This window comes from Desmodus rotundus, chromosome 12 (assembly GCF_022682495.2).
Source record: "Desmodus rotundus isolate HL8 chromosome 12, HLdesRot8A.1, whole genome shotgun sequence".
NCBI classification, from domain to species: domain Eukaryota; kingdom Metazoa; phylum Chordata; class Mammalia; order Chiroptera; family Phyllostomidae; genus Desmodus; species Desmodus rotundus.
Window position 1 is genome coordinate 34,434,435 of NC_071398.1, and position 18,986 is coordinate 34,453,420.

Genomic DNA, 18,986 nt, shown 5'->3' on the forward strand with positions numbered 1-18,986 from the left:
AGCAAACTTTGTTCAAAATGATTTAAAGGGAATAGGAAGGAAAGGAGCTATTTACAGAAAATAAATGACAAAATGAAAATCAATGATGAAATGAAAATCTTTTTTGTTTTTAATCTGTTCACTGTTTCCAGAGGTAGAAAATTAGAGCCTCTGGCTTGCTCTCTAGCAAGCCCTTGGCACCTCGACCCTAAGGGGCCCCCCGGGAGATGTAGAAGTCACAGTGACTCAGGTAACAAGGGGCAGTTCCAGGGGTCCGGCCCAGCCAGGCTCCTGTGTGTTTCCCACCTGTGTTCTAAGAGGCACAGAGTTGGAGTGCCCTACCTCAGTTTCCTCCTCTCTACAGTGAGGGGATAACAGTACCTACTTCAGAGTATATTATTATTATTATTATTATTATTATTATTATTCCTGATAGCTATGGCTTATATGTAGTAGACCCTTCCTTACTTGGGGCCAGGCTTTGGGCTTAGTGTGTTACCAGCATGGTCTCATTGAAGAGGAGAAGAAATTAAGTTCAGAAAGGTGAAGTCACTGGCCATTCCCACATGGCTGGAAACACACATTGACCCCAGGGCTGGCAAAAAAGAATGGGCCTCAGCCTGTGGTGGATGGGTAGATGAATGGACGGCTGGGTGGGTGGGTAGATGGATGAATATATGAGGGGAAGGATAATTGTATGAATGAGTGAGTAGATGGATGGGTGGAAGAATTGATGGATGGAAGGGTGGATAGGTAGATGGAACAATGAATGGATGAGTTGGTGGGTGGGTGGCTAAATGGGTGGACTGTTGAACAGATTAGCAAATGGAGAAACAGGATAATTGTTCTGGTTTTGAGAAGCTCGACTCCTTCCTTTAAAAGAAGTAGACATTTCCACATGTTTGTTTCTCATAGTCATTGACAAACATTCCACAGTAGAACAAGTAGAATACCTCTTCTTTTCCTAAGGAAAAACAGCATCTCTTTTTGCTTTCTTGCAAGTGATGCAAAAAAACATTTCACATGGCCGCAAAATGATGTAGCACCTAAGGTCAGGCACTGGGGACTGCACCAAACACATACATCATTAACGCTCCCCTGAAATTCATGTCACCGCTGATTTGTGCCCATGAGTAAAGCATCACACACATATTGAGAATGAGACAGCTCATCAGCCCAGATCGTTAAGCAGCCCTGGAAGACTCCAGCTACATTTGAAGCCAATTAAGAGGCCTCACACTGTGTGTTGGAAGCACATGAGGGGCAGGGATGTCCCTTAGCACATAGTAGGCACCTCATAAAACATGTAGAACAAGCTAACAGAATCCCTCGTCCCAAAGACTGGCCGACTTCACCAACGTGCTGTCCTAGACACCACCCCTCAAGTCCCCTAGGCTGAGGCAGAGAGCACAACACTCACAGCTGAGGACAGCTGTGAGCACAGAGCACAAATGACCCCACCCATCATAACTGCCAACAACTCGGTGATTCGTTTTCATGTTTTTAATTGGGGTAAAACACACAAATTTTACCAAATTAACCACGTGAAGTGGACAGTTCGGAGGCATTAAATAAATGCATGATTACCACCCTCATCTGCCTCCAGGACTCTCCTCTTCCCCAACTGAGGCTCTGCCCCCCTTCAACACTAATTGACAGTCCTTGCCCTGCCCCAGCCCTGGCGACCACTATTCTACTCTGTCTCTATATATACATTTCACTGTCCTAGGAGCATCACGTAAGTGGAATCATACAATACCTGTCTTCCTGTGTCTGGCTTATTTCGTTTGTATCATATCCTCAAGGGTCATCCATGTTGTAGCAGAATTTTCTTCCTTATTGAGACTGAATTAGAGTCCATTGGATGTCTAGACCACATTTTCTCTATCCGTTCATCAGTCGGTGGAAACTTGGGTTTCTCTAACACTTTAGCTGTTGTTAATAATGCTGCCACAAACATGGCTGTAAAAATATCTCTTTGTAGCTGTGCTTGCAATTATTTTCAACACATACCCAGTAGTGGAATTGCTGGGTCATATGGGAATTCTATTTTTTTAAATATTCTGAGGAACTACTAAACAGGTTTTCCACCATGGCTGCACAATTTTACACTCCCACCAACAAGGCACATTGTTCCAGTTTTATCACATCCTTGCCAAGACTGTTATTTTCTGAATATATATTTTTTTCTGAGTATGTTTTCAGAAAAAATATACGTATAGAGTGGTTTTTATTTGCATCTCCCTAATCCTTACTGATGTTGAGCATCTTTTTGTGTGCTTATTGGTAATTTATCTTCTTTTGAGAAATGTCTAATTAATTCCTTTGCCCTACTTTGAATCAGTTGTTCATTTTTTTGTGGTTGTTGAGTTTTAGTTCTCTATATATCTGGATATTGATCTCTTATCAGAGACATGATTTGCAAATAATTTCATTATGTGAGTTTCCTTTTTACTCTGTTGATTGTGTTTTGACGAATTAAAATTTTTCATGAAATCCAATTAACCTATTATTTTCTTTGTTGCCTGTCTTTAGTGTCATTATCAAGAAATTGTTACCAAACCCAATGTCATGCAGCTATCCCCCCATGTTTTCTTATAAGAGATTGATAGTTTCTGCTCTAACACTTTAGATCTTTGACTCATTTTGAGTTAATTTTTGTTTATGGTGTTAGGTGAGGCCCAACTTCAATCTTTTGCATGTGAATACCCAGTTTCCCCAGCATCACTTACTGAAAAGACTGCCATTTCCCCCCTGAATGGCTTTAAAAAATTGTTTGACCAGATATACAAGGGGTTTTCCTGGGCTCCCTACTCCATTGGTCTATATGTCAGTCTTAATGAGTGGACCACACTATTTTGGTTCCTGTAGCTTTACAGGAAGTCTTGAAATCGGTAAATATGTCAGCCTCAGCTTTGTTCTTTTTCAAGGCTGTTTTAGTTATACAGCATCCCTTGCAATTCCTTATGAATTTTAGGATGGGTTTTCCTATTTTTTACAAAAGATATCAGTGTAATTTTCATAGGGGTTATGTTGACTATGTAGATTACTTTGGTGGGTAACATTGTTAACATGTTAATAATATTAAGTCTTCGAATCCATAAACATGGGCTATCTTTCCATTTACTTTTGTCTTCTTTAATTTCTTTCAGCAATGATCTGTAGTTCCAGCATGCATGTCTTTCACTTCCCTGGTTAGGCTTATTGCTAAGCATTTTATTTTTTGGTGTTTTTGTAAATGGAATTGCTTTCTTAAGTTCCTTTTGGGTTGTTCACTGTTAGTGTACAAAAATGCAACTGACTTTTCTGTGTTGACTTTCCATCCACCTACTTTGCTGAATTCATTTATTAGTTCTAACATATTTTTGTGAAATCTTTAGAATTTTTTAATATATAACATTGTATCATCTATAAATAGAGATCACTTTACTTCTTCCTTTACGATTTGGATTCCTTTTATTTCTCTTTCTTGATTAGTTGCTCTGGCCAGTACTTCCAGTACTTTGAGGAACAGAACTGGTGAAAGGAGGCATCTTTGTCTTGTTCCTGTTCTTAGAGGAAAAGAGTTCAGTTTTTCACCATTGAGTATGATGCTCACTGTAGGTTTTCTACATATGACCTTTACTATGTTGAAACAGTTTTATTCTATTCCTAGCTTGTTAGTGTTTTTATCAGGACAGTTATTTGTTCTCATTTAACAAATATTTCCTTAGAACTGGTCCCTCCACCTACAGCTGAGATGAGCTCTGTGGGGGTCTTACCACGTGTACTGGCCTCTGGGTGTCAGAGGCCCTAACGCCCCATAGGCATGAGAACCTGCTTCCCTCAAGGTGCTATTTGACTGCTCACAACTCTTAAAGAGAAAACAATCTTCATGCTGCTTTAAGATAATGTCATCAAAGAGCTTAACAAAAGTAAACAGCACTTATCAAAGATAAGAACTTGTCATATGCTCTCTTCCGGTCTTCAGTCACTCCCTCCGCTACCCATAATCAAATTGGGCCCTTCTGGTGCTGCTTCCTGGTTTTTATCCTTAAAGAAACTTACACAGGCAGAGGAGGATGATGGCGAGATAGGTGGGGGCAGAGTCCACTTCCCCTTGGCACCAGTGAAACACCTAGCTGATCTGAGGGACAGAGTGAACAGCCAACGGTATTCCAGCATATATGAAGATCACAGACCAAAAATTGTAGAGGACATTGAAAGATCAGACAGTAGGAAGAGTGCTTAAGGACAGTAAGGTCCCTGGGACCAAAGCAGGGGCCAGGGCGGCTAAAGCCCCCAGCCAGGGCCGCAGGTTCTGCTGCAAGATTCTTGGGAGAGAGCCAGGCTGGGATGTGTGAGAGGCCAGGTGCTTATTTGGACTAGGGGGGCTTGAATAGGAGGGATTTCTCGAAAAGAAAACAGAAAATAGAGGCACTCAGCGGCTATTTAGAGAACTCTCCGCAGCAGCCATGGCCTCTTGTGCCCCCACTCCCTCAGCCCCTGGACTGTGAACACCGGATAAGCAGCCCCACCACACACCTGAAGCCCAGGTCAGTGCATACCCTGATCAGTGGCCTGGGCACCCACACCTGAAGTCCCGGGTGGGTGAGCACCCTGATCAGCGGCCTGGCTGCCCAGCAGGCGACCACACCTGAAGCACCTGGGACTGAACACCTCCCACCTAGCCCCTGCGCATAGAGCCCTGCAGGGCCTACTCGCTCTCTAGGAGGAAGGCAGAACACCCAGTAGAGGGGAGCTGCAAAGCTAGGGGAGACTGCATTCCCTGGGAAGACTTGGCCCAGTAGGGGGCTGAAATACCCTGAAGGAGCACTGAGAGTCCCTAGCATCTAGGACAGCAAAGAGCAAGAAGGTGGAGTGTGAGTTGCCCCTAATTGGTGCACCTCAAGGACAGCACAACTGGTAGACTGAAGGCCTACGGGGGAGCAGAAAGACCCTGAGGAACTGGACTGGAAGCTGGACAACAGCCAAGAGTGTGGCTCAGGAAGGGAGAAAAATGAAACCGATCCCTCCAACCATCCCCTCCCGTTTCACAGACAGGAAGACCAGCAGAACTGATCTGACCAGTTTAAAGCCAGCAGAAGACTTTTTTTTTTAAATTCCTTCTTCCTTTCTGTCCTTCTTCCTTTTTTTATTCTTTCTTCCTTCCTTCCTTTACTTTTTAATTCCTTCACTTTTTATTTTAATTTTTGTTAAAATTCCTTCTTCTTTTCTTTCCTCCAATCTTTTTTTATTCCTTCTTCCTTCCTTCCTTCCTTTCCTTTTCTATTCCTTTTTCCTTCCTTCCCTTTTTCTTTTTTTTTCTCCTTTTCCCACAGGTGAGACAATAAAACTTGGAGCTCTGAAAAGACCAGAGTTAGACCCAAACAGGGGTCATCCTAATAACTGAGACAGTGAGACAAATTTCACTTTGCTACTCCAGAGAACTTATAAGGTGGGAACAGTGAACACCAGTACACCTGCTGGAAAAGGAAACCCACCAACAAAGGAACCACCAACAGATAACAACAAAAGGAGGTGAATAAGGGCGTGGAAGCCACACTAACCTCAATCCAGGACTGATCTGGAAATACAACTAAATAGTGGAGAAATTACTAAAAACAAACAACTTAACAAGAATGAGAGAGAAGCCTCAAAACCTTGTACACACAGAAGATTTAGCTTCAACACAAACTGTCCATATCTGCACAACAGAATACAAGATGTGGTAGACAGAGTGACCCTCAGTTAACCAGCTCGAGGGAAGAACCCATCAAAGAAAGACCCAACAAAAATCAAAACACAAAGACATACAGAGAGCCAACATAAACGACAGCCCAAGACAAGCGAGCTCAGGAGATTAAGGAGACGGCACCACTGAATCCCACTGGCATTCTACCATAGAAGTTCATACCATAAATCCAGGGAGTCAGAACAGATCAATTTAAGGAGCAAAGGCTTACAAGAAGAGTCTCAAAAACAATGGGAAGACAAAGAAACAATCCCCAAATGAAAGGAAAGGAGGAAGCTTCAGAAAGAATGCTAAATGAAATAGGGCAAGTCAACCATCAAATACTTAGTTCAAATCAATGGTTATCAGGAAGCTCGCTGAGCTCACAGAGAATTACCAGCAACTATGGGAAATTACAATGAACTCACTAAAAACTCTATCAACATGAAAAAGGAAATAGAAGCTATCAACAAGGGCCAAGAGGAAATGAAGAATACTATTCCTGAACTGAAGAACAGAGTAGAAGGAAACCCAAAGGAAACTTGATGAAGCAGAGGATCAAATCAGCGAGCTGGAGGACAAAACAGAAAAAAATACCCGGAAAGGGCAAGTAAAGGAAAAGAGGCTCAGAAAGAATGAAGAGGGATTAACAGAAATGCAGGAACACATGAAACATAATAATATCCATATAATAGGGATACCAGAAGGAGAAGAAGATCAAGGGATAGAAAACCTGTTTGAAAAAGTAATGATGGAAAATTTCCCTAATCTGATGAGAGAAAAAGTCACACAAATCCAGGAAACACAGAGAGTCCCAAGCTAGAGGAATCCAAAGAGGCCCACTGCAAGACACATCGTAATTAAAATGGCAAAATTCCAAGACAAACAGAGGAGCTTAAAGGCAGCAAGGGAGGAGTAGGAAGTAACATACAAGGGAGCCCCGATAAGACCAGCAGCTGACTTCTCAATGGAAACACTCCAAGCCAGAAGAGAATGGCAAAAAATATTCCAAGTAATGAAAAACAGAGGCCTGCAACCAAGACTACTTTACCCAGCAAGGCTCTCAATCAAGATAGAAGGCCAAATAAAGAGTTTCCCAGACAAAAGAAGTCTAAAAGAATACACCTCCACCAAACCAGCTCTGCAAGACATGCTAAAGGGGCTGCTATAAGGAAAGGAAGGAAAAGAGAAACAGAGAGGAACACAGGTAGGAAAAAATGGCAATGAATAACAACCTATCAATAATAACTTTAAATGAAAATGGATCAAATGCTCCAATCAAAAGACATAGAATAGCTGAATGGATAAGAAAACACGACCCACACATATGCTACCTACAAAAGACCAACCTCAGGACAAAAGACCTACACAGACTGAAAGTGAGGGGCTGGAAACAAATTTTCCAAGCAAATGGACAGGAAAAAAAAGCAGGGGTAGCAATACTCATATCAGACAAAATAGACTTCCAAAGAAGGGCCACAAAGAGAGACCCAGAAGGTCACTTCATAATACTCAAAGGAAGAATCCACCAAGGAGACATAAACATTGTAAATATATATGCAAGCAACATAGGAGCACCCAAATACATAAAGAAAATCTAGGAAGACTTCAAGAAAGATATTGACAGCAACACAATTATACTAGGGGATTTTAATACCCCACTGTCAAAAATGGAAAAATCTTCCAAAGAAAATATCAACAAAGATATTGCGTCACTGAATAATACCTTAGATGAAATGGACTTAACTGATATATATAGAGCTTTTCATCCCAAAGAAGCAAAATACACATTCTTTTCAAATGCACATGGAACATTTTCAAAGGTAGACCACATGATAGGACACAAAGCAAGCCTCAACAAATTCAAGGCAATTGAAATCATATCAAGCATTTTCTCTGACCACAAGGGACTGAAACTAGAAATCAACCCCAAAAGAAAAAACCCAAAACACTCAAAATCATGGAGACTGAATAGCATGCTATTAAACAATGAATGGGTCAAGAATGAGATTAGGGAAGAAATCAAAAACTTTCTGGAAACAAATAAAAACGAACTCACAACAACCCAAAACCTATGGGACACAGCAAAGGCAGTCCTGAGAGGGAGTTCATAGCAATACAGGCCTACCTTAAGAAGACAGAAACAGTTCAAACAAACAACCTAACCCTATGCCTACAAGAACTCAAGGGACAACAACAAAGACAGCCCAGAGCAAGCAGAAGGAAGGAAATAACCAAGATCAGAGCAGAGTTAAATGACATAGAGACTAAAAGCACAATTCTAAGGATCAATGAACCCAGGAGATGTTTCTTTGAAAAGATAAACAAAATCGACAAGCCTTTAAGTAGGCTCATCAAGGAAAAAAGAGAGAGGATTCAAATAAACACAATTAGAAATGAAAGAGGAGAGATTACAACTGATACCACAGAAATACAAAGGATTGTAAGAAATTACTATGAAGAACTGTATGCCAAGAAATTTGAAAACCTAGGTGAAATGGACACATTTCTAGAAAATACAATCTTCCAAAACTCAATGAAGAAAAAGCAGAAAGTCTGAAAGACCAATAACAGCAGGCAAAATTTTTTTTAATGTATTTATTGATTACGCTATTACAGTTGTCCCATTTCCCCCCCCTACTCCACTCCATCCTGCCCACCCCCTCCCTCCCACATTCCCCCCTATAGTTCATGTCCATGGGTCATACTTATAAGTTCTTTGGCTTCTATATTTCCTACACTATTCTTACCCTCCCCCTGTCTATTTTCCACCTATCATCTATGCTACTTATTCTCAGTACCTTTCCCCCCCTCTCCCTCTCCCACTCCCCTATTGACACCCCTCCATGTGATCTCCATCTCTATGGTACTGTTCCTGTTCTAGTTGTTTGCCTAGTTTGCTCTTGTTTTTGTTTTAGGTGTGGTGGTTTGCTGTCATTTTTACTGTTCCTATTTTTGATCTTCTTTTTCTTAGGTAACTCCCTTTAACGTTTCATATAATAAGGGCTTGGTGATGATGAACTTCTTTAACTTGACCTTATCTGAGAAGCACTTTATCTTTCCTTCCATTCTAAATGATAGCTTTGCTGGATACAGTAATCTTGGATGTAGGTCCTTGCGTTTAATCTTGGGTAATGTAATTATGATGTGCCTTGGTGTGTTCCTCCTTGGGTCCAGCTTCTTTGGGACTCTCTGAGCTTCCTGGACTTCCTGGAAGTCTATTTCCTTTGCCAGATTCGGGAAGTTCTCCTTCATTATTTGTTCAAATAAGTTTTCACTTTTTTGTTCTTCCTCTTCTCCTTCTGGCACCCCTATAATTCGGATGTTGGAACGTTTCGAGATGTCCTGGAGGTTCCTATGCCTCTCCTCATTTTTCCGAGTTCTTGTTTCTTCATTCTTTTCTGGTTGGATGTTTGTTTCTTCCTTCTGGTCCGCACCGTTGATCTGAGTCCCAGTTTCCTTTGCATCACTATTGGTTCCCTGTACATTTTCCTTGTTTCTATTTGCATAGGCTTCATTTTTTCATCGTCTTTTCGAACAGATTCAACCAATTCTGTGAGCATATTGATAACCAGTGCTTTGAACTGTGCATCCGATAGGTTGGCTATCTCTTTGTCGCTTAGTCGTATTTTTTCTGGAGCTTTGAAGTGTTCTGTCATTTGGGCCTTTTTTTTTTTGGTCTTGGCGCTTCTCTTACTCTAAGGGGCGGAGCCTTAGGTGTTCCCCGGGGCAGGGTAACGCTGGTCGCTGTGCTGTGACGCTGTACGTGGGGGAGGGGCCGAGAGGGAGCAATGGCGCCCGCCTCACTCTCCTCCGGATTTCAGTCTTTCACTCCGATACCCACAATCAAACTGGGCCCCTCTGGTGCTGGTTCACCAGTGGGTGGGCTTGTGCACACTCTAGGCCCCTGTGGGTCTCTCCAACAACCTCTCCCGTGAGGCTGGAAGTCTCTCTTGCTGCTGCCCCAACCCCCACAGGCGCTTTCAATCAGAGGTTTGAGGCTTTATTTCCCGGAGCTGGAGCCCTGGGTTGCGTGATCTGCTTCGCTCCCCGCCGTTCGCCTGGTTTATCTGTGTGCAAATGAGGGGCCCCGGGGTGCTACCCACTGCTCTGCTTGCCCCGCTCTCCGCCACTCTGAGTCTGGCCCTCTCGGTTTATCTGTGGGCGAATGTGGGGCCACAGGGCCCGCTAGTGGTCAGATTGCCTGCCCCGTTTGTCCTACACTCTGCCAGTCTCAGTCCCGCCACGGCCACATGAGTCCTCTCCACCCCAGGGCCTGTCTCCGCCCCTCCTACCGGTCTGGATGAATGTTTATTTTGTATTTCCTTGGTGTTGGACCCCCTTGCCGTTCGATTTTCTGTCAGTTCTGGTTGTGCGAGGAGGCGCAGTGCGTCTACCTATGCCGCCATCTTGGTTCTCCAACAGCAGGCAAAATTGAAGCAATAATCAAAAAACTCTGAACACACAAAAGGCCTGGACCAGATGGTTGCACAGGAGAATTCTACAAAGCATTTAAGGAAGCACTAACCCCTATCATTCACAGACTATTCGAAAAAATCCAAACTGATGGAAGACTCCCAAACTCTTTTTATGAAGCCGGCATCATCCTAATCCCAAAACCAGATAAAGACACAACAAAGAAACAAAACTTTAGGGCAGTATCCCTGATGAACATGGATGCTAAAATCCTCAACAAAATATTGACGAACCGCATCCAGCAATACATTAAAAAAATCATACACCATGACCAAGTGGGATTCGTCCCAGGGATGCAAGGATCTACAATATTTGCAAATCAATAAACATAATACATCACATCAACAACAGCAAAGACAAAAATCACATGATCATATCAATAGATGCAGAAAAAGCATTTGATAAGGTACAGCACCATTTCTGATAAAAACACTCAGCAAAGTGGGAATAGAGGGAGCATTCCTCAACATAATAAAGGCCATATATGAGAGACCTACAGCCAACATCACACTCAATGGACAAAAACTTAGCGCTTTCCCACTAAGCTCAGGAACAAGACAAGGATGCCCTCTCTCACCACTCCTATTCAACATAGTATTGGAAGTCCTAGCCACAGCAATCAGACAAGAAAAAGCAATAAAATGCATCCAAATTGGAAAGGAGGAAATGAAACTGTCACTGTTTGCAGATGACATGACAGCGTACATGGAAAATCCTATAGACTCCACCAAAAAAACTACTCAACCTAGTAAATGAATTTGGCAAAACAGCTGGATACAAAGTCAATACTCAGAAATCAAAGGCATTCCTGTATACCAACAATGAAACACCAGAAACAGAAATCAGGAAAAAAAATCGCATTTGATACAGCAACAAGAAAAATAAAGTAGGTAGGAATAAACCTAACCAAGGAGGTAAAAGACCTGTTCTCAGAAAACTACATAACACTGAAGAAAGAAATTAAGGAAGAAACAAACAAATGGAAGCATGTACCATGCTCATGGATTGGAAGAATTAACATCATCAAAATGGCCATACTACCCAAAGCAATTTATAGAGTCAATGCAATCCCTATTAAAGTACCCATGACATATTTCACAAATATAGAACAAACATTTCAGAAATTCATATGGAACCATAAATGACCCCAAATAGCTGCAGCAACTTTGAGAAAGAAGAACAAAGCAAGAAGGATCACAATACCGGATATCAAACTGTATTACAAGGCCACTGTAATCAAAACAGCCTGGTACTGGCATAAAAACAGGCACACAGAGCAATGGAACAGAACATAGAGCCCAGAAATAAACCCAAGTGTTTATGGTCAGTTAATATTTGACAAAGGAGGCAGGATCATAAAATGGAGCAAAAATAGCCTCTTCAACAAATTGTGTTGGGAGATCTGGACCGCTATGTGCAAAAAAATGAAACTCGATCACCAACTTATGCCATAAACAAAAATAAATTCAAGGTGGACAAAAGACTTAAAATGTAAGTTGTAACACCATAAAAGTCCTCGAGGAAAACATTGGCAGGAAAATCTCAGACATTCCATGCAGCAACATCCTCACAGGCACATCCCCTAAAGCAAGGGGCATAAAGGAAAGAATAAACAAATGGGACCTCATCAAAATAAAAAGCTTCTGCATGGCTAAAGAAAACAGCACCAAATTACAAAGAGAACCAACAGTATGGGAAAACATATTTGCCAATGATACCTCAGACAAGGGCCTGATCTCCAAAATATATAAAGAACTCACAAGACTCCACTCCAGGAAGACAAACAACCCAATTAAAAAATGGGCAAAGGACTTGAACAGACACTTCTCCAAGGAAGACATACAGAGGGCCCAGAGACATATGAAAAGATGCTCAGCATCACTAGCCATCAGAGAGATGCAAAATTAAAACCACAATGAGGTACCACCTCACACCAGTCAGAGTGGCCAACATAAACAAATCCACAAACAAATGTTGGAGAGGATGAGGAGAAAAGGGAACCCTAGTGTACTGTTGGCGGGAATGCAGACTGGTGAGGCCACTGTGGAAAACAGTATGGAATTTCCTCAGAAAACTAAAAATGGAACTGCCCTTTGACCCAGCAATTCCACTGCTGGGATTATACCCTAAGAACCCTGAAACACCAATCCAAAAGAACCTGTGCACCCCAATGTTCATAGCAGCACAATTTATAATAGCCACGTACTGGAAGCAACCTAAGTGCCCATCAGCAAATGAGTGGATCAAAAAACTATGGTATATTTACACAGTGGAATTCTACGCAGCAGAGAGAAAGAAGGAGCTTATACCCTTTGCAACAGCATGGATGGAACTGGAGAGCATTATGTTAAGTGAAATAAGCCAGACGGTGAGGGACAAATACCATATGATCTCACCTTTAACTGGAACATACTCAACAAAAGAAAAAAGCAAACAAAATTTAACCAGAGACATTGAAGAACAATCTGACAATAGCCAGAGGGGAGTTGGGAGGGGACAGTGGGGAGAGGGGTTTACAGGAACTACTATAAAGGACACATGGACAAAATCAAGGGGGAGGGTGGAGGGGGGGGAAGGGATGTGGGATTGGCTGGGGTGGGGTGGAGGGATGGGGAGATAATGCAGACAACTGTAATTGAATTAACAATTTTTAAAAAAAGAACTTTTCATATTAGATACTCTGAAATCCAACTGGCCACACTGGCTGGTGCATCTCAGTGGACTGAGTGCTGGCCTGAGCACCAGAAGGTTGCCAGTTCGATTCCTAGTCAGAGCATATGACTGGGTTGCAGGCCAGGTCCCCAGCTGGGGATGTGTGAGAGGCAACTGATGGTCATATCTCTCTCTCCATCTCTTTCTCCCTCCCTTCCCCTCTCTCTAAAAAATAAAACTAAAAAAAATCCAGCTGGCCATCCTCAAGAGCCACGAAATGTATGCAGAGATTATCATAGTGAGAGTGTGGTTCTGACACTAACACCAATTCCAACAGTAAGGGCGAATTCTCCCAACTCTATGCTGTGGCGAGATTTAAGACACTGAGCTCTGGACAAATAACAGAGGAACCCGGGGTGGACCCAGGACCATGGGGCTCCCACAGGATAAAGTGGGGAGGCGAGTGTGGTAGCATCCAGCTTCCTGCCTGTGAAACTCTGGGCTTTGCAGGAATCATAGAGGCATTGTTCTCGCTAATGAGATGTAAGGACAGGAAGGGTTACATTTCCAGGAGACATGACCACCTGGACCTCCTCGACTCACTTCCTCTGGAGAAACACACATCTTCCTGGGTTAGTGGGATGTAAAGCTGAGGGAAGAGAAGAAACCAAAGTGTCATTGTGCAGGGGAAGGAGCAGCCACAGGTCCTGAGCAGAAAAGCCTTGCAGTAGGGCCCAGGGCCAGGGACAGCTGCACAGGAGGCAGCAGACAGTTGGGGGGCTAGGGTGAAGTTGGGAGTGCTAGGAGTTGGCAGAACAGGGGTTGAAATGTGGCCAGTTACAGGGATCCCAACAACAGCCTCTCTAAGGCTACCTAAGGCAGATGGGTGGGTGCAAGAGCTTGGAAGACACAGCTGAGCCATCAAGAATTGTACACAGGAGGCCCCTGAAGAATTTAGAGCCTTTGTACAGGAAATTTCCCCAAAAGTGAGCAAATTCTTACTCAGAAACACTAACCAAACAATCCCAAATGGCCAAATCCATGGAAAAGATGGAATACAGAAAGTGGCATCAAGTAGCCCCCAGACCTGGAAAAAGCTCGTATCATTTCAGCACACAGACCGCAGCCTGGCCCACAGTGAAGCCCCACTCCACTGCCTGCCTGCTTCTCGGTCCAGAACCACAGGTGCTTTCCACGGAGTAGCGTAACCCTCAGTTCCTGGGTGAGGTACTTGGTAAGAAGACATCCCCTGGTCTCCTTTCAATGGGGAACTGGGTAGAAAGTGATAAAGAATGTAGAAACCAAAATCTTCTAAGATGGGTTTAAGATGAACATGTAAGGGGTCCTTTTCAGAGAGGTCACGAGGTCAACTTTAGGCCAAAGAGAACAGGGTCACCACGTCTTTCTTACTCTGTTTTTGATCCCCAGTCCTGGGTGCTAATAATACCTGCCACACCCCACCAGGGTGGTAAATGAACAGGCTGCTCCCTGTAACTCCCCTGCTCCTGGGGGACATCAGCACTAACAGGAGCCTTCACAGCCTCCTGCACAGGGGCACTGAGAAAGACCAGCTGAGAAGGTAGTTGGGGCTGGGAAAACTTGGAGTGCTCAGGAAGTGTTGCTGATGATTCTGCATAGTAACAGAACAATGAATAGAAATGGGGTGGGGGGGGTGGGGTCAACACAGAAGGTAACACCAAACCGAAGGCCTGGAGCACAGTGCCCGCCTGGAGGGAAGAGCAGGCCCACAGTCAGCCCTCTTAGCTGAGAGCATCAGCAGGAGGCTCACGGTTTCATTTCCCACTTACTATCTGCTATCTACTCATCTAATCAGGCTGTGGGCCCAGAATCCAGGGGAAGGGAACCCTTGGGAAGCACCCCAGAGTTTGTTCCCAGGGCAGACATGTTTCTCATATCTAAAGGTCCTGACATCTAATATCCTCTGATGGGCTGAAAAATATGGGCACTGACACCCAGAATGGGAGAGAAGAGAGAACCCCCACATAATTTTAGTGCTATTACTACCAGTACTATCTTAAAAATATCAATTATGACATTAAGATGGTATCTGAGAATAGAATTTTAAGTCAAATTGACTTATGAACCACTGATTTTTTTAAAGTATATTTTATTAAGCTATTACAGTTGTCCCAATTTTTTCTCCCCTTTCTCCCCCTCCTCCCAGCACCCCCCCCACCCTCCAGCATTCCCCACCCCCGCCTTAGTTCATGTCCATGGGTACATATACATTCCTTGGCTTCTCCATTTCCTACACTATTCTTAAACTCCCCCTCTCTCTTTAGTGCCTACCAATTATGCTTCTTATTCCCTGCACCTCCCCCCCCATTCTCCCCCTCTCTAACCTCACTGATAACCCTCCATGTGATCTCCATTTCTGTGATTCTGTCCCTGTTCGGGTTGTTAGCTTCGTTTTTGTTTTTCAGGTTGAGTTGTTGATAGTTTTGAGTTTGTCATTTTACTGTTCATAGTTTTTGATCTTCTTCTATTTTTCACATAAATCCCTTTAACATTTCACATAAATAAATAAGGGCTTGGTGATGAAGAACTTCTTTAACTTTATCTTATCTGGGAAACACTGTTTCTACCCTTACATTCTAAATGATTCCTTTGCTGCATAGAGTAATCTTGGATATAGGTCCTTGCCTTTCCTGACTTCGAATACTTCCTTTTTAAAAAAAGACTTTATTTATTTACCTTGAGAGAGGGGAAGGGAGGAATAAGAGAGGGAGAGAAACATCAATGTGTGCTTGCCTCTCACATGTCCCCTACTGGGGACCTGGCTCACAACCCAGGCATGTGCCCTGACTGGGAATCTAACTGGTAACCCTTTGTTCACAGGCCGTCCCTCAATCCACTGAGCCACACCAGCCAGGGCTGACTCCGAATGCTTCTTTCCAACCCCTTCTTGCCTGTAAGGTTTCTTTTGAGAAATCAGCTGACAGCTTATGGGAACTCCTTTGTAAGTAACTTTCTCCTTTCCTCTTGCTGCTTTTAAGATTCTCTCCTTATCTTTAATCTTGGGTAACTTAATTATGATGTGTCTTGGTGTGTTCCTAAGCCTCTCCTCATTTTTTTTTTTTTGAATTCTTTTTTCTTCATTCTGTTCTGGCTGGATGTTTATTTCTTCCTTTTGCTCCAAATCATTGATTTGACTCCCGGTTTCCCTCCTTTCACTCATGGTTCCCTGTATATTTTCCCTTATTTCACTTTGTGTAGCCTACCTTTCTTCCTTCATTTCATCACTGAGCTCAGCCAATTCTGTGAGCATCCTGATTACCAGTGTTTTGAACTCTGCATCAGATATGGTATCTATCTCCTCGACACTTAGTTATTTTTCTGGAGTTTTGACCTGTTCTTTCATTTGGGCCATATTTTTTCTCTTGGTGCACCTGTTATGTCGTGAGGGGCAAAGCCTTAAGTATTCACCTGGGTGGGGAAACCTCTTCACTGCATAGTGGCAGTCTGTGGGAGAGGGGTCAGAAAGGGAACTATGCCACTTGCTCAGCTCTTGCCCCAGTTTCCGTCACTTCCCACAAGTGGATTGTGTCCTTTCAGGTGCTGATTCGCAGGTGGGTGGGTTTATATACATTCTAGGTCCTTGCAGACCTCACCAACGAACTCTCCTGTGAAACTGGGAATTTCCCTCACCACTGCAACCCCCACAGATTTTTTACAGCCACAAGTTTTGAGCCTTTATATATTTTTCTGTTTCTTTTACAACTTTTTAAAAAATATATTTATTATGCTATTACAATTATCCCATTTCCCCCCCTTCACTCCATTCCATCCTGCACCCCCACCCACCAGCATTCCAGCCCCTTAGTTCACGTCCATGGGTCATACATACAAGTTCTTTGGCTTCTACATTTCCCATACTATTATTACCCTCCCCCTGTCTATTTTCTACCTACCATTTATGCTACTTATTCTCTGTACCTTTTCCCCCTCTCTCCCCCTCCCACTCCCCTGTTGATAACCCTGCATGTGATCTCCATTTCTGTGGCTCTGTTCCTGTTCTAGTTGTTTGCTTAGTTTGCTTTTGTTTTTGTTTTAGGTGTAGTTGTTAATAACTGTGAGTTTGCTGTCATTTTACTGTTCATATTTTTTATCTTCTTTTTCTTAGATAGATCCCTTTAACATTTCATGTAATAAGGGCTTGGTGATGATGAACTCCTTGAACTTGAACTTATCTGAGAAGCACTTTATCTTCCCTTCCATTCTAAATGATAGCTTTGCTGGATACAGTAATCTTGGATGTAGGTCCTTGCCTTTCATGACTTGGAATACTTCTTGCCAGCCCCTTCTTGCCTGTAATGTCTCTTTTGAGAAATCAGCTGACAGTCTTATGGGAACTCCTTTGCAGGTAACTGTGTCCTTTTCTCTTGCAGCTTCTAAGATTCTCTCCTTCTGCTTAATCTTGGGTAATGGAATTATGATGTGCCTTGGTGTGTTCCTCCTTGGGTCCAGCTTCTTGGGACTCTCTGAGCTTCCTGGACTTCTGGAAGTCTATTTCCTGTGCCAGATTGGGGAAGTTCTCCTTCATTATTTGTTCAAATAAGTTTTCAAGTTTTTGTTCTTCCTCTTCTCCTTCTGGCACCCCTATAATTCGGATGTTGGAACGTTTCAAGATGTCCTGGAGGTTCCTAAGCCTCTCCTCATTTTTCTTCATTCTTGTTTCTTCATTCTTTTCTGGTTGGATGTTTCTTTCTTCCTTCTGGTCCACACTGTTGATTAGAGTCCCAGTTTCCTTCGCATCACTATTGGTTCCCTGTACATTTTCCTTTGTTTCTTTTAGCATAGCCTTCATTTTCTCATCTAATTTGAGACCAAATTCAACCAATTCTGTGAGCATCCTAATTACCAGCATTTTGAACTGTGCATCTGATAGGCTGGCTATCTGTTCGCTGCTTAGTTGAATTATTTCTGGAGCTTTAATCTGTTCTTTCATTTGGGCCATTTTTTTTTTTTTTTGTCTTGGCACCGCTTCTGAGTCTTTAGTTTCCTGTACTGAAATCGTGGGTTTTGTGACCTGTCTCGCTCCCACATTGTTCCTCCTGGCTTATCCACACACAAATGTGGGATCACATAGTCTGCACCTTCTTTGCCATGCATCTTCTCTGTCCCCATATCTGCCCTCTTACCAGTCTTGATAAATGTTCCTTTAACTCCTGGGTTCTTGGACTTCCATGCAGGTTGATTTTCTGGCAGTTCTGGTTGTTTTCTGTTTTTAAATTGGTTATTATCCTTCTTTTGGTTGTGCAAGGAAGTAAAGCATTTCTGCCTATGCCTCCATCTTGTCCAGAACTCTATAACCCATCATTGATGCTCATGGTGTCTGCTACTGTAATGAATGAAGTTAATGTTGAGTGATATTAAATAGTTGACCAAAAAGTTCATGTGGATTTTTCCATAAAATAAATGACAATATTTCATTTCCACCAAAAACTTTTTTTTGATTTGGATACTTTAAGTATGTCAGCTAACTCCTGCATGATATATTATCGACTATTGCCAATTAAAGTATTTGAATGCTATCAACTTCAACTGGTCCACCTAACTGTGGATCATCATCCAGCGAGAAAACTCCAGCATGAAACTTCACCAACCACTTTTGACACATTTCATCAGTCACACCACCTTCTCCATAAACTGCACATATCTTTTAATACATTTCAGTTGCATTTTTACCTTTACTGAAATAGTAAAGGATATTATTCTGAAAATGTTATATATTTTCTTCCATCTTCAATAATAAAATTGTTACACAAAAATTCACCAATTGTGATATTTCATTTAAATGTGAGCTGATATGACAGCTATCACAACAATATATCAAAATCACTTAGAATGAAGATAAAGACAACTAAGTTATCCTAGAGCCATCATATGGAAAAAAAACAAACAAAATTTTTGGCCAATCCAATTGATTAATTTACAATTTCCACAAATATCTCAACACGACACACCCATGACCTCCAGCTTCCACAAGCTGTTACAAACACCATACTCTGTGACAAGAAACATTTGCCAGATATTACAGTCAGGGAATCACAAAGCAAAAGAAAGAGACAGAATGAGACCAGAAAGAGGAAAAAAGTGAGGGACAGAAGAAAGAAAGAAACTGTGAACCTATGAACACTGGACA

At 42.5% G+C, this 18,986-nt stretch overlaps 1 protein-coding gene across 12 annotated transcripts in view; it reads right to left on the reverse strand.

Annotated features, from left to right (window-relative positions):
* Positions 1-18,986, reverse strand: part of LOC112320149 (zinc finger CCCH domain-containing protein 18) — a 36,086-nt gene that overhangs the window by 14,693 nt on the left and 2,407 nt on the right. The window lies entirely within an intron of this gene.